The 25,009-nt window shown below is 32.6% G+C and overlaps 1 long non-coding RNA gene and 1 pseudogene across 1 annotated transcript; one reads left to right on the top strand and one right to left on the bottom strand.

The window, feature by feature from the left end:
- Positions 1-1,306: 1,306 nt before the first annotated feature.
- Positions 1,307-13,487, bottom strand: LOC145640347 (aminotransferase ALD1, chloroplastic-like; annotated as a pseudogene).
- A 9,506-nt stretch (positions 13,488-22,993) lies between these two features.
- LOC145637959 (uncharacterized) lies at positions 22,994-24,569 on the top strand. The gene is made up of 2 exons (XR_014114561.1): positions 22,994-24,027; positions 24,254-24,569. It is a non-coding gene; the product is annotated as an uncharacterized LOC145637959 (long non-coding RNA).
- Positions 24,570-25,009: the final 440 nt, after the last annotated feature.

The raw sequence follows: 25,009 nt of genomic DNA, 5'->3' as shown, positions 1-25,009 counted from the left end.
ACTGCATTAGTTCAAATGGGCGAGAGTTATTGGAGTGTTTTCGATTATTGGTCAGATTGTTGTAGGGATTCTTTCGTCTGTTGAAATGAATGTTTATAAGGCATTAATCTTAGATTTTGAAATATTTGTTTGACGTGTTTTGTGATTGTACTAGAGTCTAGTACTAGTGCTGCTTGTGATTCTATACAAATGATCTCTCACAAATATTGTGTGAGATAGTTTTTGGGCTAGTAGTATATTGCAAGAAAGAAAGGATTAGGATGGGAAAGTAATTCTCATTTGAAGTCATATATGCATGTGGACATGTGGTAGTACACTTAAATTAAGTCATAAAACGATTTTAATTATAGGACTCTTAAGAAGTTTATATGGATTCCAGCAAAATTATGCATTATGGCGTTATGCTTCATTTTAGATTATGATCTTAGGCTTTTTGGTTGGTTTGTTCGATTCAATTGTTTGTATGAATCCTACAATCAGGTTGAGCCGTTGAGTTATGTGAGGATCATCAGTTTTATCAATGAGCTGTAGAGTAGTAGCAAGATTGAGGTATCAAGTTTAATAACGGTCTATTAAAAATTGTCTTTTGAAAGCACATTTTTATATTAGGATGGTATTTAGTTGCTACCAAGCTTTAAAATTGGCTGCTGCCAGTAGCCCAGTATCAACTATTCGACTACAACATGTATTGTTCTATTACTGCAACGCCACTCCTTTTATATGTCGGCTGTAAGTAATAGAGAAAGAGGCCAGCCAAACCTGAATTATATTTCAAGTCCCTTTAAGCCGATCAGTTTAAGATGCGGATTTACCATTTTTGCGTAGGGTTGTCTTTCATACCATCTACTGTGCTCTATTTACACGAGATAATAGTAATGTAAACTGGTTTGTGCTTAATAATATCGAGTAGTTGCTGCTGTTCATGGAACAAGCTTTTCAAAATATAACCAGTCTTTAGTATTACATTGAAATATTTTACACAAGCTTTTCAAAATATAACCAGTCTTTAGTATTACATTGAAATATTTTACAGTTGCGCTCCTTTTATTCCTGTTTGGTTGGATCCATTATGGAGCTCACCTTAAAGACATAATTTTAGATATATGATACGTGAACGAAGGCAAAATACTGTTTATGATACTATTACGCTGAAAGCGCTTATCACATCATTAAATGCAATGCAAATTTGAAAAATTCACTGAGATGTTTAGGATGAGTGGCATACTGGCATATGTTTGTGTAATCAACGATAGAGGGAAAATGATCATTAAGTTGGTGCTGGTGGGCCGGTGGCGGCCTTTAAGCCTCATGGAAGCTTCATAAATAGCTTCTTTGGTAGCAAAGGAGTTGTTTCACTGAAATAGTTTGTTAGCCTCATGGATGCTTCGTAAATAGCTTCTCTGGGAGCAAAGGCGCTAACTCGAATGAACTCTTCACCTTTGTAACCGAATCCCCTGCCTGGGACTGTTAATATATGAGTATTCTCAAGAATCTCATTGAATATATCCCAAGATTTAGAGCCCGGAAAATGAACCCATAGATATGGTACATATGGGTTCATTTTGGCCTCCGTACACTTTTAATCCGAATGATGTAAATGTATCAACCAACATTTCAGCATTTTTCATGTAATAATCGATTGTAGATTGCAAGGCCTGCAAAATCAAACCAGAATAAAAAAGCAATTTAAAGGGACTTCTATGAGAAATACGTAGTTTTTAAGTTAGAAATTTTCCAAATGCTGGGAAGAGACCTTGTAGCCCTGTGGAGAAAGGCACGCTAAGCCACCGGCTTGAGCAACGTTAGAGGTGCCACTAAAACAGGTGCATGCAATTCGGTCAGAATCATTGATAACTGGAAAGCCACTTGAGTAGCATAAATCTTTTGGAACTACTGTCCATCCCAATCTTACTCCTGTAAACCCGGCGAGCTTTGAGAAAGAAGACACTTCAATAGCAACCTGCACATACGAGTTCTTATTAGCCTAGGCTTATCTACCAGATTACACGGCACCAACTGTCTTAAATTACAAAAACTTGGACTGAAGCCTTGTTTTTCATCGCTAATGAAATTATATTCACAGCGTGAGTAAATGGAAGCGAACACACCTCCTTGGCACCGGAGATTTCAAAGACTGATCGAGGGCTATCATCCGAGATATAAGTTGCATATACAGAATCAAAGATTATAATTGAGCCATTAATCTTTGCAAATTCAACAAGCTGCTCTAGTTCTCGACGAGAAGCAGCATAGCCTGTTGGATTATTAGGAGAGCAAAAGAAAATGATATCTGTTCTAGGAGTACTACTCAAATCAGGAAAGAAATTGTTTTCAGGGCCACTGCTCATGTACACAATGTTATTGTACTTTCCTGTGTGTTCTTGAAATTTGCTGGCTTGGCCTATGATAACACTTGAATCAACATAAGCCTGCTCAACAAAAGGTTTGAGAAATGTCAATTTGTCATGTCACCATATTTTGATTCTTGAATAACTCATGGTTCGTTTGACATTGTTGTACTTTTCTCTTTTTGGTTTTTTTGTTTTTTTAAAAGTAAATGATATGTGCCTCATAATGAATCAAAATTTATTTAAACTTAGTAAAATCATGATAATTTTGAAAACTGACAACAGAAAAGTGGAAACATCTTTGTCTTGTTAGGAAACTAAAAACAGGAAACTAAAAACCAAAAATGATGCCAAACAAGCCCTTAATTACAAATTTTCATTTGTGTCTGGCGCATGCTAAAGTGAAAGTGACACGAGTTATAAAATTAAGCCTTTATTGAAAATTCAAGTGTATACTTCCTTGCCTCAAAAAAAAAAAAGTGTATACTTCCTTCATTTTTAAATACTTGCTCTATTTTTTGGCGGAGTTTAAGGAGAAATTGGAGAAAATAATAAAATATAGAGGTGTGGACTAGTGGGGTGGAAGGAAGAATAAAAAAATTATAAAAAAGCAAAAATTGTTGGGAGAATTGAAGGAGAGAAAATATAAAATTAATAAAATATGATTTATATTGGGTACATTAGGTGAGAGAAATGAATTAAATATTATAAAACCTTTTGAAATAAGGAAATGATGCAAAAATTTTAAAAGAGTCCAAAAAAAAAGTGGAGCAAGTATTTAAAAACGAAATGAGTAATAGAGATATGTCTTAAATTATTACCGGAAATGTAGGATCTTGTACTGCTATACTTATATTGGATCCCATTAACATCTGTATATTTCAGAGGAAAAAAAATTGTGTTACAAAACGTTTCATTAGTATATTATGTAACAAATTCCCTCAAAAATTTAAAAATAATTAATTATGAAGCTATATACTTCGAATTTACCTGTAGGCGAGAAATGTCACACTGTGCTCCATCTGATATGAATATTTCATCACTCGTAATACCTGTATTTGTATAAATTGCTTCAGCAATTGCCTTCCTTAATTCCTGTCACGACCAATATGAATTTGTTATAATTTGTTCGAAAGAAGATTAAATGAAGATGTTTTTCACATAAAAAAAAAATGATTAAATGAAGATGTTATGAAGTATTTTTGATGTTTACATACTTTAATTATTTTAGTAGTACTTGCCACTTGGTATTCACAGTTACTTTTGTCAAGATACAACTTGATCACAGCATATTGATTTATGTGTTAGTAAAAGTTGAAAATTTGTTCAATTAGACTGATTCAATGTTATTTTATATGACAAATTTAATTTTCTTATTATTAGTATTTAATAATGTTATATTTGGTTAAAGTCAAAGATGTCAAAAACTAATCCGACAGACTTAATTCGAAATTGACCCGAAATAAATCAAATTCAAATTTAAACATGTAGATACAATAGATTAGTGTGATTCAAATTGAAAATAGACTCGACCTAACCCAACTTCATCAACCCGACCTAGATTCAAGGGACTCAATATGAACCCTAAAGTCTGTATTGGTTATTTATAATTTCATATAAGTAAAAAGCTAAGTTTCAACCTAATAAGTTCATATATTCATGTACAAAGTATAAAGGAGAGAAAGTTCAAAATTGTTATGAATAGATAAGTCAAAATTAAAGGAATAATAATAATACACTTGTTAAGTAGGATAAAAGTCACCTTATTTTGGAAAATTGGCTATTTAAGTTGGGCGTTCTGACTTGTGAGTTAGAATAGGGAAGGGAAGGAAAGGAAAAAAAGTCACCTTATTGCCTTGTTCTACTCCATAGCCATTGTAACCTTCAATAGTAGCTAAAGCTTGTGCATACTGAACATGATGAAGATAAACATATTTGCACAATGAGAAACATGCATGTATGATAAACAAATGGCTAAAATTGGAGAATTTAACTTGGCTATGATCTATTCTGTTTACATCACTTATTTCAAAAAAAAAAAAAAAAAAGTACGTACTCAAATTAAAATAAGTTCAAGTAAAATACAGTTGTGTGAGTTACTTGAAAAATTCAATTATAGCTCAAAAGAATAGAGTCTTAGAATGGCAAGAAAAAATTTCAGCCATACCCCAAAGTGAATCTAGTGAGGTTCATTATAATTAATTAAATAATTTTTAAGTCAATAACCTCATTTATACTCCCTACATACGTTTTATTTTTTTTAGTGTCCTAGGTTGATTTTTCCACTATTCACATAATGCACTTTGACCAATAGTCGTAATTTATATGCTTTTTCTCAAAAAAAAAAAAAAAAAAGCCGTAATTTATACATAAGAAAAAAAAAATGGTTATATAGATACTTAATTCAATGTATAAGTTTTCGAATAGCAACTATTTATAATTAAAGATATAATAAGTGAAACTTTTGCATTGGCGTACTTGCCCAGTCAACCGTGACATAGTTAGATAAAATTAGAAAGACTATTTAAAATAGAGGGAGTATTTAAGATCTACGCTACTTAAAATTAAAATAAATAGAGTATTTAAAGTAGAGTACCAATTTTGCAAGAAATATAGCAGTAAAACCTATTGCACGATTATAAATTAATCTGATTATAAATTATAATTAAAGTAGAAGGTTAGGTTAATTATTAATTACCTGAGACATGACAGAAGAAGTAGTGTGTGGAATAGGTTGAGTTGTATCGCCTACTCCAAGTCTAATCAATTTTGCATGGGGATGCTTCTTTACATGCGCTGCTCCTCCTCTCGCATGTTTATCTGATTATTACCACTAATCAATTTATTTGTGATACATTATATCACATATACCATAGATTATAGCATAACTCTATATTATATTTCTTGCATATTGAGAAGAATAACTAATACGGAGTAGTGTTATTCCTATATGCAAAAGCTAAGATGATCGGTAGGTTATAATTCTTGTACCATTTTTTAAAAATTTATTTCTAAGGAACATGATTAATCTCAACTTTATTTGTTTTGTCCGTCAATATTAATCGCAACTTCCATTTTTTATTTATTAATCCCTACTTTATAGCATATTCGCCAAAAACACTCCCAAGTGACTTGCAACCTACTAAGGACCCATTCTTTAGAGCTGTTCTGCTCTGCTTTGCTCTCTCTGCTCTGCTCAAATCAAATCCGCTCTGCTCTGCTCAAAAGAAATCTGCTCTGCTTTGCTATATTTTTAAATAATAATTAATAATAATAATAATTAATATTCAATAATACTAATTATTTCAATAATACTAATTATTTCAGTAATCTACTTTTAATTTTAATCAATATTTATGTTTTATTATTATTTTTATGATTACTATTACTATTATTATTATTATTATTATTATTATTATTATTATTATTATTATTATTATTATTATTATTATTATTATTATTATTATTATTATTATTGTTAGGAAAATTATTATTATTATTAGGTAATGGACTTGTAATATTTTATAATTTTATTATTTACAATATCCCACATCATAAATGAATTTGTTTATAAGAAAGCATTAAAATGGGGATCCTAAAAAAACTAAATTACAGATTACATTTATGATTTATCATAGCTTTTTGTTATATAGAAAACAAAAACTGGCCACATTTTCTACGTTACTATGTACTACTTTCAATTAAAGTAATGCGTTGCTATTATTATTAAAAATAATTATAATAATTGTTATAATAATTATAATAATTATTAATAATAAAAATAATTATAATAATAATACCTAATATATTTTGGAAAATGCTAAAGAACGCGTTGGATAATCTAGTTAAAAGTGGAAAGATTAAATTTAAACTAACATAAATTACACCGATCGACGCGTGATTTTGTCATGCTTTCCCAAATTAATACCACTTTAGGTAAGATTTTAAATGCTAATCCAACGCCCAGGGGCGTTCGTTAGCAAGATTCATATGCGGTTGTAATAATTTGAAGATGTTAAACTGTTGTCTTTTATCTTTCTACTATTAACATATGTTAAATAAGATACACATTTATTTATAATAATAATAATAATAAGGAAAAATTGCCCGGAATAATCCCACCTTTGGCCCGTCCGCCAAAAATAATCCCACCTTTGGATTATTTTTAAATAATCCGACCTTTATATCCACTTCGCTCATAATGGTCCCAACCGGTCAACTAACCTGTAATCACAAGTTGCCCTGACACGTGTCGGCCTACGATTCGTCAAACAAATTAAAATAAAAAATTAAAAAAAGTTTTTTTAAAATAAAAAACAAGAAAAAATTAATTAATATTTTCAAAAACCTCGACCAGCCAAAACCCCCACCATCCACAACCACCCTCACCACCGCCGTTCCCGCCGGCCTAGCTGCCGAATCCGTTGTCCCACAGCACCGACGACCGCCCAAGAAGCTCTCTCGCAGCCCCGACCACCTAGATGCTATCTCGCAACGCGACGCCCTCCCTCCCCCTCCCACAAACCTCCCTCCCCACCGCCACGAAACCCAGTCCCCAACCCTCGAAATCCTTTCTCTGTCCCGATCCTGGCCCCCTTCCCTTCCCCAATCCCTTTTCCGGCTACTTCCCCTTCCCCACGCTCCGATTTCGACCCTTATCCCCTTCCAACCTGGCGATTTTGACCCGCCTCCTCTTCACACATCTTGATTTCGTTAGTGGTTGTGGTGGGTAAAAGGGTAGGGGAGGTTGGAGAGCAGCTCCGAGTAGGTTGCGGTGGGTAAAAGGGTAGAACGGCGCGACGAAGCTGGCTTCTCTGGGCCTCGTCTGGCGGTAGGGGCGGCGAGGTGGCTGAGGTTGCGGTGGGGCTAGGGTCTGGGGTTGATTTTAGTTTTTTTTTTTTAAGTAAAAAAATTAAAATTAATTAATTAATGTTAATTATTATTAATCATTTCTTAAAACAAAATTAAAATTAAAAATTATTTTTTGACCAATCACGTCATGACACGTGTGTAATTAAACTTAATTAAAAAAAATTACCTACTCAACCGGTTACAGGTCACTAGGGACCAGTAGGAGCGAAGTGGATATAAAGGTCGGATTATTTAAAAATAATCCAAAGGTGGGATTATTTTTGGCGGACGGGCCAAAGGTGGGATTATTGCGGGCAATTTTTCCTAATAATAATAATAATAATAATAATAATAATAACAACAACAACATTAATAATAATAACATTAATAATAGTATTAATAATAATGTTGAAATCTGCTCTGCTATTCTGAAATCTACTCTGCTCTGCTGAAATTTAATCTGCTCTGCTCTATCTGCTGACCCTTGCTATGCTCTGCTCTGTCCAGAAGCTCAAAAGAGCAGGGCCTGTTCTTTTGAGCTTCTGGGCAGAGCAGAGTAGACTAGATTTCAACAGAGCAGAGCAGATTAAAGGAGAGCAGAGTAGAGCAGATTGAAGCAGAGCAGATTTCATTATTATTATTATTATTATTATTATTATTATTATTATTATTATTATTATTATTATTATTACCACCACCACCACCACCACCACCACCACCACCACCACCACCACCACCACCACCACCACCACCACCACCACCACCACCACCACTACTACTTCTCCTACTACTCCTGCTCCTACTCCTACTCCTACTACTCCTACTACTACTACCACCACCACCACCACCACCACCACCACCACCACCACCACCACCACTACTACTACTTCTCCTACTACTCCTGCTCCTGCTCCTACTCCTACTCCTACTACCACCACCACCACCACCACCACCACCACCACCACCACCACCACTACTACTATAATAATAGTAATTATTTATTATTATTATTATTATTATTATTATTATTATTATTATTATTATTACTACTGCTGCTACTAACACTATTATTACTATTATTAATATTATCGCATTATTATTATAATCATTAAATTTTATTATAAAATATTAATAATTATTATTATATTAATTATAATTATTATTAGTATTATTTATTGATTTTTATTAAAAACATTAATTATTATTATAATAATTAATATTATTAATTATAAGAACTATTATTATATTTACTATTATTATTACTATTATTATTATTAATTATTATTATTATTATTAAATATTAAATTTTAGTAATATTATTATTATTATTAAAAATGATTTATTATTATTATTATTAAATATGAATTATTATTATAATAATTTAATATTAAGTATTAGGAAATTTTAGATTTTAACACCTGTTAAAAACCCAAAAAATGGTTTTTAACACCCTCATAAAAAAATTGAAATTAACACCACACAAATTTCCAAAAATTAGGTATTACCACCACTTAACTGATTCCGTTTAGGAATCTGTTAAGTGGGGCCATAAAGACACGTGGCACTTTATGATTGGGAAAAAAAGGAAATAAAAAATTTTAAAAAAGAAAACTTTAAAAAAACGTAAAATTACCCAGCCACTCCAGCCCCACCACCGCGCCACCACCGGCCTTCCCCCAACCCGCCCCCTGCCGGTGTCCGGCATCCCATAGAACTGCCCGACGCCGGTGACCCCCACCCCTCCCTTTTCATCCACCTACGCATCCCACCCTTTTCTTTCCTCACTTTTGTTTCCCGACCCCCACCCTAAAACCACCCTCCTAAAACACCCCCCTCCCTCGGAAACGCCCCCTCTCCCCCAGAAACGCCCTCCCTCTCCTTTCCCCCTTCCGTAATCGATTTTCAACCTTAAACCACCACCCCAAACGAAACCCTAAAATCCATTTAGCGTGGTTTCGGGGTGGTAGTTTAGGGTTAGGGGGTCGATTAAGGGAAGGGGAAAGGGGAGAAGTGTGTTTCTGATGGAGGGGAAAGGGAGGAGGGGTGTTTCCGGGGGAGGGGGCGTTTAGGGGGGTGGTTTCGGGGTGGTGGTCGGGAAACGAAAGTGAGGAAAGAGAAGGGGTAGGGTGCATAGGTGGGGGAAAGGGGGTGGGGTCCCCGGCGTCGGGCGGTTCTCTGGGATGCCTGACGCCGGCAGGGGGTGGGTTGGGGGAAGGCGGTGGTGGGGCTGGGGTAGTTTTAGGTTTTTTTATTTTATTTTTTTTAAGTTTTTTGTAAACAAATAACATAGTGACACGTGTAACTGTGCACCACACTTAACGGAATTTTTTGACGGAAACCGCTAACTGGTGGTAATACCCAATTTTTGGAAATTTGTGTGGTGTTAATTTCAATTTTTTTTTGGTAGTGTTAAAAACCATTTTCGGGTTTTTAACAGGTGTTAAAATCTAAAATAACCTAAGTATTATTTTTAAGCATAGTAGAGCAGAACAGATTTCAGCAGAGCAGAGCAGCTCTAAAGAACGAGGCCTAAATAGGTTAACATTTGTGAGTTGGATATTTTTTTGCACACGTGTCAACACATGATTGGTCAATTTTTTTAAAAAAAATTAACCAAAAAAAGGCTGCCACCCCCTAAGATGGCAGCCACCATAAAGGCAGCCGGAACGGGGGTAGGATGGGAGTGGGTGGACGAATTCGAGGAGAGAGAAAGAACTGATGGCAGAATTCGGGAAAAGAGTAAGAGTGGTGGCAGGATTCGAGGAGAGAGAAAGAGTGGTGGCCAGGAATGAGTGGCTGGAATCGAGGAAGGGAAGGGAAGGGAAGGGAGCGGGAGTAGACGAATTAGGCTGTGGTGGTTGGAATCGAGGGGGGAGGGGAGGCTTTGGTTGCCAGAATCGGGGGAAGGGCTAGAAGTGCCAGAATCGTGGGAGGAGAGGTTGTAGTGGACTGAAAGGCTGAAATCAGTGGGGAAGAGAGCGAAAACGGAGGGGGAAGGGAGGTGTTGGTCGGAGGTGGAATAGGTTGTCGCCTGCTAGCCTTTTGAGTTTGGCTTTATTTTATTTTTTAATTTTTCAAAAATTTATTTTTTTTTAAATTTTTTTTTGAACCAATCACTTGCTAACATGTGTCTAATAACTTGCTATATCAAGTTGGATGACTGATTGGGTGCAATGGAAGCGGATTGAGTATAAAGTTGGGATTGATAAAAAATAAACGGAAGTTAATTGGGATTCATAAAAATTAAATGGAGCGACAAAGTTTAGATTAATCATGACAATCAATATACCTATACTAAAGGCAAAACCAGAAATGACACTTGTCATAACCTGGTTAAAAAGTTTCCCTCCAAAAGGTTTTTTTTTTTTTTTTTTTTTTTTTTTTTTTTTTTTTTTTTTTTTTTTTGTCAAAGCTTCTTAGAGAAGTATTTAATTTAATACTTACTTTACAATAATATTTCTTTTCTATTTGGCAAGTATATTCATTTTTACACATTCAACAAAGATTTATATATCTATTTATTTTATGACGGGAACAAATTCATGTAATACAATAATCAATTATGTAATATTATCTATAACTTTGTAATGTAATCCATAGTTATTTTTATTAGTCGTGCATGCATTTCTTCCTCTGTTTTCTTTAAAGATTAAAAAAAAATTGTAATTACATAACTTTCATCCTATTTTGCAATTTAATATTATTTTTTACAGTAAAATAATTGTATTAAACTAATGATAAATATTAAAATTACCGTGCATGACACGGGATCTAACCTAGTTTTTCCTATTGTTAAAGATCTTCCATGATAAAATATTGAAAAATTCACTGACAAGTAATAATGTCTCATTTGATAATTTATTTTTCTTAAGATTTAGTTTCTTAAGAGTTAGACCCTGTTCACTTCACCATATTTTGCGGAACTTAAATTATTTTTACTGAACTTAAATTATTTTTCCTAAACTGAAATAATTATTTTCTACTATATTTCTTCTTTAAATTGTTGACTTAAACTGAAATTATTATTATTGAACTGAGCTTAGTTTTACCGAACTAAAATTCTTTTTACATAACTTAAATTATTTTTTACCGAGTATTATTTAGGCCTTAATATACAATTAATAATATCAAAATTTAGTCAATTTAAAAAATCATATCAAATCAGATTAAAATAGATAAATCAAACATTATATAGACCTGAGGAAACAAGTAATTGTCTCGTAAATTCTCCATATTGGTATTACGTGGAACTTTTGTCCACATGTTTGTGATTGCTTTCCATGTCAATGAATTAAGCACATGCCCAAATACAAAAATCAAAGTATCAGATTTATAATAAATTTACAGGAAAAAGGTTACGTATTTATAAAATTGGTGAAAATACAATACCATGACGTCTTTGATAGCCACACATGCCATACTTGTTTGATCTAAAAACAAAGCTGCATTAGATTAAACGTGTTTCCCTCTCAAAAAAAAAAAAAAAAAAAAAAAACGTGTTTCCCTCTCAAAAAAAAAAAAAAAAAAAAAAAAAAAAGAGTAAAGGTGTCACAAATATAAAAAATCATTAAAATTGTTTAATAAAGTTTTTAGAGGTGTCTATATGGATCATCGGTCAACTCTGATCCGGATCTAATTGGATTGAGCTATGAAGCTCGCTATCTCAAATTTAAGTCATGCTAAATTAATTAGTAAATTATTGTGCCCATACAAGTAAAAGTTAGATTCAACGTCTCACTCACGCGGATTAGATCATATTATTTTGAAGTTTTTAACTCTTCTATGCCAAGTTAAGTTCAAATCTTGACTATCTTAATTGCTCGGTGATATATTTATTAGAGGAGATTAATGTGTCGTGCTAACTTGAGCCTCTTGTATCAATCTAATAAAATTTTTACATTAGGGTCTATATGTTTTATTTTAATTTAACTTATTTTATCTGAAATATTTTTTTACACTACTCCGTATTATATTGTATTGGTACATGCACACCAATAAAAAATTTATAAAAAAAAATTGTATCGGTAAATATTAATCATTCTTAAAGTACTAATTAACTTTCATTTGCATTTAAATCTCATGAAAGGAAATGAATAACTATATATGTTTTTTAAAATTTACAGTTGAGATGAACCTAATAAGATTCTACCTACATACATAATTAGTCATAACTATGTTTTATTTGAAGTGTATGTTTATGATTAAGTATGTACAAGTTCCATACAAATCTTTGAAGATTTCAGATATAACAAATAAAACAAATGGAGGGAAAGTTAAAATATAATTTGTTTGGAAATTACACATACATTATACGTATGTATCTAACAAGCTAAGGTTGTGATTTATATTGTACAAATATCGTCAAATTAAAGTTTATTCAAGCTAGGAGATAATATATGACCTTACGAAAAATTAGATCGACTAGATTTAATAAGATCATACACAGAACAAAAACATCTAATTTCTTGTGATGATTGTTAATTTATCGTCTCTTACACCTTATTTAACCTAATTAGTTCCTGGTTTTGCACCTACTAATCTGAAATTCCTAGTAAATCGACCCAAACTATTTTGTATTTTTTTTTTTCTCATTATGTCCATGATATATACAGATGTATCGCACCATGGTATATTCCCTCATTTTATTGTTCATTTTGTATATTTTGGGCTCTTATAAATGACCCCAAAGTTTTAGCTTTGATTGTATAGTAACTTGTAGTCTACATTATTGTACAATTGAATTATCGTATGTAAAATGTAAAATTACATTTTTTTTATCCGGCCATATTACCTTTGAACATAGAGAAAATAGACCTGACAATAATATAGTTATGTTAACTTATTTAGGATTTTTTAAAATTATTTTAAATAAATGTTACAATAACCTATACAAAACAATAATAATAATAATAAAAAAACATTAGAATTAATTATATGAGGACCGAGACTATTGCAAACAACTTATAAGCTACTCAACTCAACTCCAACAAACTTTAATGAGCACAAATTAAGGAATTATCAATCTTACTAAGTACAATAATTAACGAGCTGAGCATGAGTTGATCAACAGAATGGTCAACAAAATTTTCAAATCAAGTCGAGCAGTATTCAATAATTTGCATCCGACTTCATGAATTAGCTTAGTACTCTGCTCATAAACCATATATACACAACTACACAAGTATAGTACATTAGTACGTACCTTGGGTTGGTGACTCCACCATGTAACAATACTTGAGAAGGCAAGCAAGATTTGAATTGTGATGAGAAGGAAGTTTGATAAAACATGATTGAAAGTATTTGATCTGTTTAATTAGATGCTAATATGCTGCATATATTATTTTCTTATGTTAACGATATTTATGCAGGTAAATGCTTTAGTATTGTCGAAGGGTCACATGCAATGCAGTCGATATATATAGACCAGGCCATACGGTGTTCTACGTAATTTGCTAACGTATGTATTATTGGAGTAATATTAAAAGTAGACTAGACTTCACCGAATCACGGGTAATAAAAAAAAAATAATAATAATAAATTAAAAAAAAAAAGACCTATATTTTTAGTTTTTATTTTATTTATTTATTTATTTATTTATTTTTTCAAAAATAGACCTGCAGTTTGAATGAATGGAAACATATAAATTTAGTCTTCCTTAATAAACTTGCTATAATAAGCCCACTAGCCTTATAATAATTTTACGTGGATTTCTATGTGAGTATTCAGTAATGTTCGTTTTCGTTGGTACTCACCAAGTTTGATGATCTCATCAAGCTAAGGTAAGCATAAATATAATTCCATCCATTTAAAAACCTAGGTATTTTTTCTTCTTCTTTTTCGAATGTTTATTCTAAAATGTTTATTAAAAAATTGACTAACATTGCCTTAAATATATTTCTTAAAAAAATTAAGCTAAAATATGAATTTTTGTAGAGAGTCACGTAATGTAGGATAATAAATTTTAGTGGTAGCCAATTAAATACGAGATCAGATAATTAATTTCTTTTAGGATTAAATAATTTAAATGACACGTAAGCAAAATTGGTGAATGAGATTTCTCAGTTTAATTTATTAAATATAAAATATTATCTTTTTATATCAGGAATTTTATCATATATATATATACCAGGTTATGAGACAGCGACACTTGGCGTTTAAGTTTTCGCCAAATATCGCGCCACGTTGGATAGATTTAAATAGACTTCATAAGATAAAAAAAGTTAGTTTAGAATTATATTTGGATATAATTTTAGGATAAAGTTATCAGTTTAGAGTTTTATTTTCGATAAAATACCAATATTTTAGGTATACAAATTGAATTATAATCAGATTATTATTATAAAAAATTATCATATAAATTTTTTTTTTGTATCATAATATTTTTTGGAGCGAAAGAAGTGGTTCAAAGCGTAAAATATACATTTATAATATATACTAATCAGTTAAAATAATATACATCACAATCTAATAGAATTTTATTACTATGTAGACCTGTCAATTAGGGTCGGGTCATGAATCGTTTTGAATTGGATCACTTCAGGTTATAAGTCAAAAAATGTTCAATCGTTTCCCAAAGTTTTGGGTTCGGGTCAATCAAACGGGCTTTGAACATTTATTTTATTTCATTTATTTTTAATGTATTAAATCGAACATTTCCACCAACATTATAATTATTCATTACATGTCTACTACATAGCAAATCGTCACAAAGGCAAATCAATTCCTAACTAATTTTGCATGAATGATATATTTTAAAATTGATATATAGATTAAAAAAATTATCTTAAAATTCAATAAATAACCCGGGCATCGGACGGGCACAAAACTAGTATATATATATATATATATATATTATGTTTTAAAAAAATTCAAATAAACCGTGCATCGCATGGGTTTCATCTAGTAATTATAATACACCAAAAAATATTGTGTCGTTCTAGGCAAATTCATTAGTAAATGATTAATTTTTTTTTTAGAATAGTTGATCTTTTAAAAACAATTATTAATTAATTACATCAATATAAGAATATTAAGGTAAACACTTCCTTTTCAAGATTAAATTTAGCATGCAAATGAAATAAAAGTGTTTTTTTTTTTTTTTTTTTTTTTTTTTTTATTTTTGACAAAGATTTCATATAGCGAAACAAAAGTATAGTCTGAGAGAAAACTAAAGAAAGAAAACATAAAACAACAGAGGAAACTAAGGTTCTGTTCTGTTCAGTTTAATTCCAGTTCAGTTTAGTTTAGTTCAATCCTTAATTTCCTTATCTCATAAACAATTCATTTCAGGCCTAAGCGGTTCAGCTCTAATTAGTTCAGGTCAATTCAACCCTAATCAGTTAAGTTCAATTAAGTTTTGTTCTAATCAGTTAAGTTAAGTTCAGTTGTTTTCAGTAAATCGGAACAAGGCCTAAAATATATAAGGAATCCAAAACAACAATTAAAACAACTAGAAAAGAAAACGACATTGACGAGCCCGAACAGTCAACTAGTGCGCTGGAGCAACTTAGAGACAAGGAACCTTACGAATCCAACAGAAATCAAATTGTAATAAAATATATCGGACAACCCCCAACAACCAAACACAAGAAATATCATCCGAACACGAACGGCATAACATTGAAACCAGAATTGTGATGTTTGTATAGAGTAAAGGACTCAAAAAACCTTTCGTCTAACATCTTTAAGAGCCCACAAGCAAGCCCATAGTTCCGATTATTGTAAAGCTGACGAAGACCGACAGGCTCGGGCACACCCACCCAAAACAGTAGGGAAAAGCTCATCTCGGAAAATCCAACCTGCCTCTGTAGTCTGATCACGGCTGTTCCAAGCACCATCAAAGACTATAAAACAATCTTCAATACCAGAATACGAGCCATATAAACACCCAGATGTAACAGGAGGAGGACACGAAAACTGACGTCGCCGGAAGGACGAAAGAGAGCTAGAAAGCGTAGCAGCCTCCGAACTACGCAAAACCCATGTTGCAGAAATATGAAGAAGTGAAGCAGGAGACCAGAGTGCCTTTCTAAAAATAATTTGATTGTGAGTAAGCCAAATAGCCAACAAAAGAAAGACCAAATTGGCTAGACTATGCCAATTTTGAGACTTCCTATAACCAAAAACCAGCTCTGTGAACCAGAAAGTAAACAAGTGTACACTTAAAGAAGTACTTTGGAGTCCCACGGGACCAGTGTTCAAGAGATGAGAAACAAACGAACAATCTCGAAATAAATTCAAAGTGATTTCCAAGTGATCATGACAAAGAACACATACGGGGTTAACAGGAAGTCCTCGGGAATGCAAAGTTGTAATACCCTAGAAATTTCCTTCTTTTAAAATACTGTTTCTACTCTAAATAAAACCTTTTTTAGGAAATAACCAAAATATTACCGCCATCGTGATAACAACTAAGGCTATTTTCAAAGTCACACAACGGAAGTCTAAATTATAAATCAACTTTTACAAATAAAACTTGAGTTCACAACCTTAAAACAAAAATAAAACTAAATCGTTCACAAGTTGGAAACAATTCAAACATATCCTTTTTGAAAACCAAATTAAAAATAAACATATAGCAATGTTAGTCCATAATCCATAAATCAATAATCCAAAATATAAAACTAAGAAAGCATAACAAGTAACTCTCTGCACTCATTCCCTTCATGCTCTTCATGCTTCAATTACTTGTAACTTTCTCTTCATTTCAACCCTCTACTCACTGTAAGGAGGGGGTTCCCATCGTAAGGGGTCCTCTCCTTAAATGCTCATGGCCCTTTAAATCCTAGGACTTTACGCTTGTTAGGGTGTAGTAGGATTTGAATTCCTGACTGTTTGGGGGACCTTGAATTAGAATTGATTCTATCATTACGCTTTTTTGTAAGAAACAAGTAGGGAGTCGCCAATGAGTTTTAGGAAAACTCATAAACCTCGTTCATGCCTTTATTCCATGTGGAGTTCATGGAATAATTAGCACGAATCATAATTAAGTTTACCCATATATGCCCAAATTGGTTTATAAACCAGAAATGAGTTCGGGAGCGAGGGTACTAAAATAACGTTCCTTTTAGAGGGGAATCGTTATCCTAGCCCTAGTGCGGCCTCTACTAGCTCTTCCTTTTTTACAATTTCATCACCAAACAATATATGCAACGCGATACCTAAAACTATGTTAGCTGATTATATTTACACATACCAATTCACGTAGGAATTACATCGTAATGTCGTTATTCTTTATTTAATCAAATTCGTGAAAAGGACAAGAAAATAAACAATATTCGCCTTGGCTTAAGTGATCAACTTACAATTATTTAATTCAATTCTAATCTTTATTTAACGCAAGATACTATGTGGAATTGATTAATTCATTATTTTAAAGGTGATCAAACAACACTAATTAATTAATTAAGGTTTTTTTAAACAAGAAAATAAATGTGATTTAACTAAGTGCTCGAGAATTTACCACTTCTCTTTGCTAGATCTCCGCTTAGAATAATTATGGACTCCTTCTTGTTGGGGAATGAACCTCTACCGTAGTAACAAAATATTAACAGGGGTGAGTGTTTAGGACAAGAGGGGTTAGGTTGCATAAGTTCACAAGTATTTCGCCAAAGTTTTTAGGTTATTTTTTATTTGTTTAAGCCTCGGTTTAAGCTCTTATTTATAGGGAATTATTAGGTTTAGGGTTACGAGCATTTTGCCGCAGCAGGTGTCGCGCGCAACAGGATGAGTTGTGCGCGGCATCCCAGCGCAAGTGATTAAGTTGCGCTGCTATGGGACGATTGTTTGAGATGCACGCGGCTTTTTCTGCGGTAACACTAAGATTTAACCTAGGCGCTCCTAAATCCGTCATTATTGGGTTTTAATCACGGGCTTAAGCCTAATTATGATCGGGTTTAGTTAATTGGACCTTTGTTTTGACTTTTATCTTTAGTTTGGGCTAGTCTTTTGTGTGTTGTGGCTTAACCAGTTCTCCATGAGTATTCTTCACTTGATCCAATACGAAGATGGTTTTATTTATCGTCATTGCACTTCCTGTCAGGACAGGAGGCCAAAAGTAGATGTCTACACTCACCATATAAATGGGTCATAGTAGGGCTAATCCAAATAAAAGCCAAACACAAACACAAAAGTACAAATCAGCAAAATCTGAGTACATATGCACCACACTAACATGAATATCCTAACATCAATAAAAATAATTAAAACATGCTCGCCATACTGTAGACACCTAAAAATGTCTCCCCAAAACCAAACCCGATGATGAACAACCTTTCACCGCCACTATTGGTCGGGTTCAGTATTTAATCACGAGAGTGCTTAAAAAATTGAATTTGATTAAATTCATATTTTTGAACAGTCCATGGATTAGTCTTGATGTTTGGTAAAAGCATAGTTTTGATTTCAGCCCAAACTTATTATTTAGTTTTAGCCCAAACCTTTTTATTTTATTGTTTTATTATTTATTTTTGGCCCAAACCTTTTATTTATTTTATTTAATTTTTTTCTAATTTTAGCCCAAATAATAATAAATCAGAAAAGGCCCGAAATTATCAATCGACACTTAAAACGCCGAATGAAATTAGGGTTAAAAATGAATTTAGACGGAAAAGCGGGCTGGGAATTCCCGCGCCACGGCAGGTACCCACCGTGTCACGGGAATCATTCCCGTCTGACGGTGGGATTTCCCGTGACACGGGAAATCTGCCGTGACACGGGAAATTCCGTGGCTTTTCCGCATAAACCCTTAACGCGTTTTCTTCCCCGTTTACTGAAAATTTCCTGCGTCACACCAAAAATACAACGTGTCACGAGAAAGCTTCCCGTCTGACGGTGGGACTTCCCGTGTCACGGTATAGATTGCCGTGTCGCGGGATACTTTTTTAGGGTTTTTATCATTTTAGGGTTCCGTGTGCTTCCTCAGCACATTTTCTCTATAAATACCCACTCATTTCTGATGTACGGGGCATCAATTAATTCTCTAGTTGATTTTTCTCTCTTCTATGCTTTAGCCTAAACACTAGCCTACCTTTCTTATTTCAAAATTCCTTCTTCAAGTACTCAAAGGAGTCCATACTTTACTCGTGGTTCTATCCTTAAGCCAAGGCGTGAAAGGTAGAACTGTTTGAGGGTTTGGCCCCAAATCAACTCTACTTTGTTTAATTTAATTTAATTGTTGTTTTATTATTATTTCCTTGAAGTTACTAACTCGTTTATTATTTTGTAGTTGCAAACAAACAGAATCAAAGTAAGAATTATGTTCCTTTTATTTCTATTATTTTTCTAACGATTTTATATTGTTGGAATTATTGCTAAATTGCTTCCAATATTGATGTTATTCTATTATATTTTTTAGGCAAAATTGGCCTCAACACTCTGAACTTTGGCTTAGGTGCACTCAGCACCCTGAACTAAGAAAAATAGCCAAAACACCCTGAAGTATTAGCATGGGTGCACTTAGCACCATACAAGAAAATTTCCGGCCAAAAGTGGCCGGATTCCGGCGACTTTTTTTATTTTATTTTGTTATTATTATTATCATTATTATTATTATTATTATTATTATTATTATTATTATTATTATTTATTACTATTATTATTATTATTATTATTATTATTATTATTATTATTATTATTATTATTATTATTATTATTATTATTATTATTATTATTATTATTATTATTATTATTATTATTATTATTATTATTATTATTATTATTATTATTATTATTATTATTATTATTATTATTATTATTATTATTATTATTATTATTATTACGAAAATACCTCGATTTGCGTGTTGTTAATTATTGACGAAAATTGTTCACGTAAGGTTTTGGGGGTCATTTTTACCCTTAATGGATCCAAATTTAGCTCAGGTTTTGCAAAAAAAAAAACGAAAATACCTCGTTTTGCGTGTCGAGAAATATCTAAGTAGTTAAGACTCGCAAATCGAGATATTTCTTGACACGTAAAACGAGGTATTTTCTTTGCAACTCCCGAGCTGAATTCGGACCCAATAAGAGTAAAAATGACCCCAAAACAAATACGCAAATCGAGATATTCCTCGACACGCAAAACGAGGTATTTCCATTATTTTTTTGCGAATTCCAAGCTCAATTTGGATCCATTAAGGGTAAAATTGACCCTGAAACCTTACCAAAACAATTTTCGTCACAAAAAATAACAATACGCAAATCGAGATATTCCTCGACACGCAAAACGAGATATTTCCATTACGTTTTTGCGAATTCCGAGCTTAATTTGGACCCATTAAGGATAAAAATGACCCCCGAAACCTTACCCGAACAATTTCCGTCACAAAAAATAACAATACACAAATCGAGATATTCCTCGACACGCAAAACGAGGTATTTTTGTAATAATAATAATAATAATAGTAATAAATAATAATAATAATAATAATAATAATAATAATAATAATAATAATAATAATAATAATAATAATAATAATAATAATAATAATAATAATAATACTAACAATAATAATGATAATGATAATAATAATAAGAAAATAAAAAAAAAGTCGCCGGAATCCGGCCACTTTTGGCCGGAAATTTTCTTGTATGGTGCTAAGTGCACCCATGCTAATACTTTAGGGTGTTTTGGCTATTTTTCTTAGTTTAGGGTGCTGAGTGCACCCAAGCCAAAGTTCAGAGTGTTGAGGCCAATTTTGCCTATTTTTTATGATCACCATATTGCATGTTTAAAGGGAATATGTAATTGAAAACCACGCCTAATAAGATGATTTGGACAACCGGCTTAGGTTCCTTTTTAATCTTGTTATTAATTCAAGTGATCACGATATTTTAGAATTATGTGTTGCATTAATATTCAACCAATTTAGCATAATAATAGTTTGGAACGAATTGAATATTTTGTTTGTATGCCTTTGAGATCACAGGAATGCTTTTCAATATAAGAATCGAGTAGAGGCCAATACGGGCGAATGTGACTCCATGACTCACTTCGTACCATCATCCCCGATCCTCCTTTCGTGGTTCCGAACCATATGGAGTTAGTAATCTCATGGATTATGAATGGGGTGTAACTTTCACGGGTCAATCGTTGTTGCCTTCGTTGTCCCTTATTCGTGGTTGCCTTTTATGATCCGTGAACGGTTTACAAGTTCCTTAAAAACTTGTTGGCGGCTCCCTACTTTCCTTGTCCCTAATCGTGTCCCTTATCGTATATGTCAATTCCCACTTCCTATGAGTGCCAAGCATATTTACACATGATTTTAACGTAGGCGCACATCGAGCGACGCCTACACATACAATTCACAAGCCAACTTGGCTTTGACTCATAACTAACAATATAATTATTAATTAATAGCTTTGGATTGTTGGGTTTTGGAAACTCCGACTTTCCGCGGAAACAAAACCTGACCCTAAGACCCGCTCACAATTAATATAACTAATTAGCGTAATTAACAAGATAAAGAAAAAGACAATATTTCCCTTGATGCATGCTTCGCTCGCTTTACGAGCTCTTACTTGGAAAACTTTGAGTCCCGCAAGTTCATAGACCACCAACGGAAATCCACCCGCAACACAACCCGTCCGGTCTCTACTTGGAGTTCAGCCGAGCTAGACCAAAAATAAACTTACTCAAGTTTTCACTACACCAAAAACTAGATTAGAGATCGCAAAATATAGAACGGTTATTAAAGGTAGGCGTTCTACAGAAGAATATAGATCGTTTTAATATAAGAGGCGTTCTATATGTTAATACATATAGAACGGTTAGCATAGTTAACCGTTCTGTATTTCAATCAATTTACTCAAATAATTAAAAATAATTATTTATTATAGATGATATAGAACGATCATCTTGACAACCGTTTTGTATTATATTAATTAATTATTATTTTTAATTAGGAGAAAATTATATACGTACATACACAATAATATTTTATTCATGTTTTCAAAAAAAAAAAAAAAAATTTACCGAAATTTCCGTAAATTTTTATTTACTCAAAATACTAGAAAGGAAAATTGAAGCGATTATCACTTTCATCAAAAAGTGAAACCTCTTTCTCATTCATCTATAAAAAAAAGTGAAACCTTCATTAAACCTTCATCAAACCTCCATAGCAAAAAAAAGCCGCTTACTGCACCGCCGCTCCACGTCTGCAGTACCGCACATGTCTGCTGAGCCACCAGTAAATTGAGGTAGGCTCGATTTTTTTTTTTTGGTTCGAATTTTTATTGTGGTAGAGTAATTGGATTCTGATAATTGTCAATCTAATTGCATGAATCATTCGAATTATGGAGGAAACAGAAGTAAATTCGTAGAATTCGAATTTTAGGTGATTGAAAAAACCTTCAAAGTTCTTGTTTTTGGGATAAATTCATCGATTGTTTGTATGTAAATATTTAAGCCGAATTATTGCAGTAAGTTCAATCAAATTACCCTTAATTTTGTCGAATTTACTCAACAAATTCCTTGGGTTTTGATTCGATTTTTTTGCTCGAAATTTCTCGAATTAATGCTCGAATTTGCTTGAATTTTCCCATAATCGAATTTGCTTGAATTTGCCCATAATCGAATTTTCTCGAATTCCTGGGGTTTCTCAGGGTTTTATTTTGTTGTTTTGCTCGAAATTGGGGGTTTTATTAATGCTCGAATTCCAGCGGTTTGGTTGTTGTATTTGTGGGAATTTTTTTGGTCGAATTTCTGGGGGTTTTGGGTCGATTTTCTGGGGTTTTTGGGTCGATTTTCTGGGGTTTTTGGGTTGATTTTTGGGTCGAATTTCCTTGAATTTCTGGGTGATTTTTGCTCAAATTTCCTTGAATTTCTAGGTGATTTTTGCCTTGGGGATTGCCTTGGACCTGGGTTTTTTCAGCCTGTGTTTAGAAACTCACTGCTTGAAGCTGTGCAATGTCTTGAAGAAAAGAGATGTGCATCCTACTTACTACTTAGTTTGGTTTGGTAGTGAATAATATCCTGAATTTAGCTGCTAGGTGTCGTGTTTGCTCCTTTTCTTTTGTGAAACGTGATGGCAATCGGGTTGCTCATGAGCTGGCAAAAATGAGTTGTAAGGCCTGTTGAACAGATTAATGACTTGCATTGTGCAAATGTGCTTAATCCATTGTTTTTAAAACAACTGTCTAAGGCCTGTGTACAGAACAGAAGGAAGCACTAATGTTGAAATGGGTGATCTTTTATAGGTAGTTTAAGGGGTCTAATGTTGAAATGAGTAAAATATAGATGATTCGTATGCAACTAGGTTGGAGATTAGACAATTGCAAGCAATAGAAATGATTTGCAACTTTCAAACATAATGTCTTCAAAAGGTTCTTGAGGTGATGTAGGTTAAGGCAGTCATCTGTGTTGTTTTCCTTTTTTTTTTTTTTTTTTTTTTTTTTTCTTTTTTTTTTTTTTTTCTAAAGCTTGGTGTGTTGTGCAGCAAGATAGCAATTATTAATTATCATTGTTGTGAAGTCATATGATAAACAGTCAACAACCGTGGTTCTTTCCTTGACTATGTCTGGTGTGTAAAATAGTTAGCATGAATCTGATGTTTGTACTGTTTTAATTTATTTATGGCATATGAGGATTGAGATTCAAGTTTTTTTGTAATCTTATTCCTTGTCTCAATGATGTTCTTGTAGTTTAATTGACTGATATCGGCTCATATTTATTTTTACAGTAGACAAATCTCAGACAGTTAAACAAAAGAACAATGTAAATGGAAGAAGGGGTGATAGAAGAAGTTCTAAAGTTCCATTGAAGGCAAAATTTGATCCATGAAAGTTGGCTTGACAAACTTCAGTCCCACAAGTGGAGGAAGCAATGTTTTTGGTATGAAACTGGTATCTCTATTGTGAGATTGCTAAAAAATTTCTGAGGCATGCACTGACAAAAACTATTATGTACATGGCTGTTATGTGTATTATGAGCAGCCTTTTTGGATAGTATCTGTTCTTATGAACTTAGATAAAAAAAAGGATATGCTTATTTATATTTAATTAGATGAATTTATTGTATATTATTAACTAATATGTATGTATTTTACATTGTTTTGTAGTATTTTAAGCAAGTCCCTCCTACATATTCTCAACAAATGATCGACGAGCTTAGGAAAAGGTGGATTTCATATGTTACCGGATACCATCAACCAAATGATGACAACAACGATGATTTATGTGAATTGTAGATCAATATGGTATTGGTATATCTAAGCATATTTTTTTTTTTCAATCAACATTAACTAGAAAGGTGTTTTGATATTTAACTCACGTATTTGTTTGTATAGTACAAATTTTGTATGAATGATTCAACTTAATTGTGGTTCGATGTTTTAAATTATATATATGAAGTATATTCTGATGGCTTTCATCATATCTGGAAATATTTTTGTTTATTTTATTATACAAAAATTTATATTGCACATATACAGGATCATGGATTTATTTTACATGGGAAATGTGGAATTTTTCTTACAGGATAAATGTACAAGATACAAAACAGGAATACAACAAATACAGGTCTAAATGAAATACAAAAATAATACAGATTATTAAAATACAGGAATAATACAATATAAAATACGTACAAAAGTAATTCGAATTATTATGGCTGGATTTTAAAAAAAAAAACATTAAAGAACTGTTATCTAACTTAACCGTTCTCTATTGTAATGCAATATAGAACGGTTAAGTGTCCTAAACCGTTCTTTATTCCTTCCTTAGTGTACAAATTTAAGAAGGGAAAAGAGAACGGTTGTGACTAACAACCGTTCTCTATTTGTTATATATTATATAAAACGCCTAAACGACCCGTT

Source organism: Chenopodium album, chromosome 7 (assembly GCF_948465745.1).
Source record: "Chenopodium album chromosome 7, dcCheAlbu1.1, whole genome shotgun sequence".
In the NCBI taxonomy this organism is placed as follows: domain Eukaryota; kingdom Viridiplantae; phylum Streptophyta; class Magnoliopsida; order Caryophyllales; family Amaranthaceae; genus Chenopodium; species Chenopodium album.
This window is presented reverse-complemented; position numbering and strand designations above follow the sequence as displayed.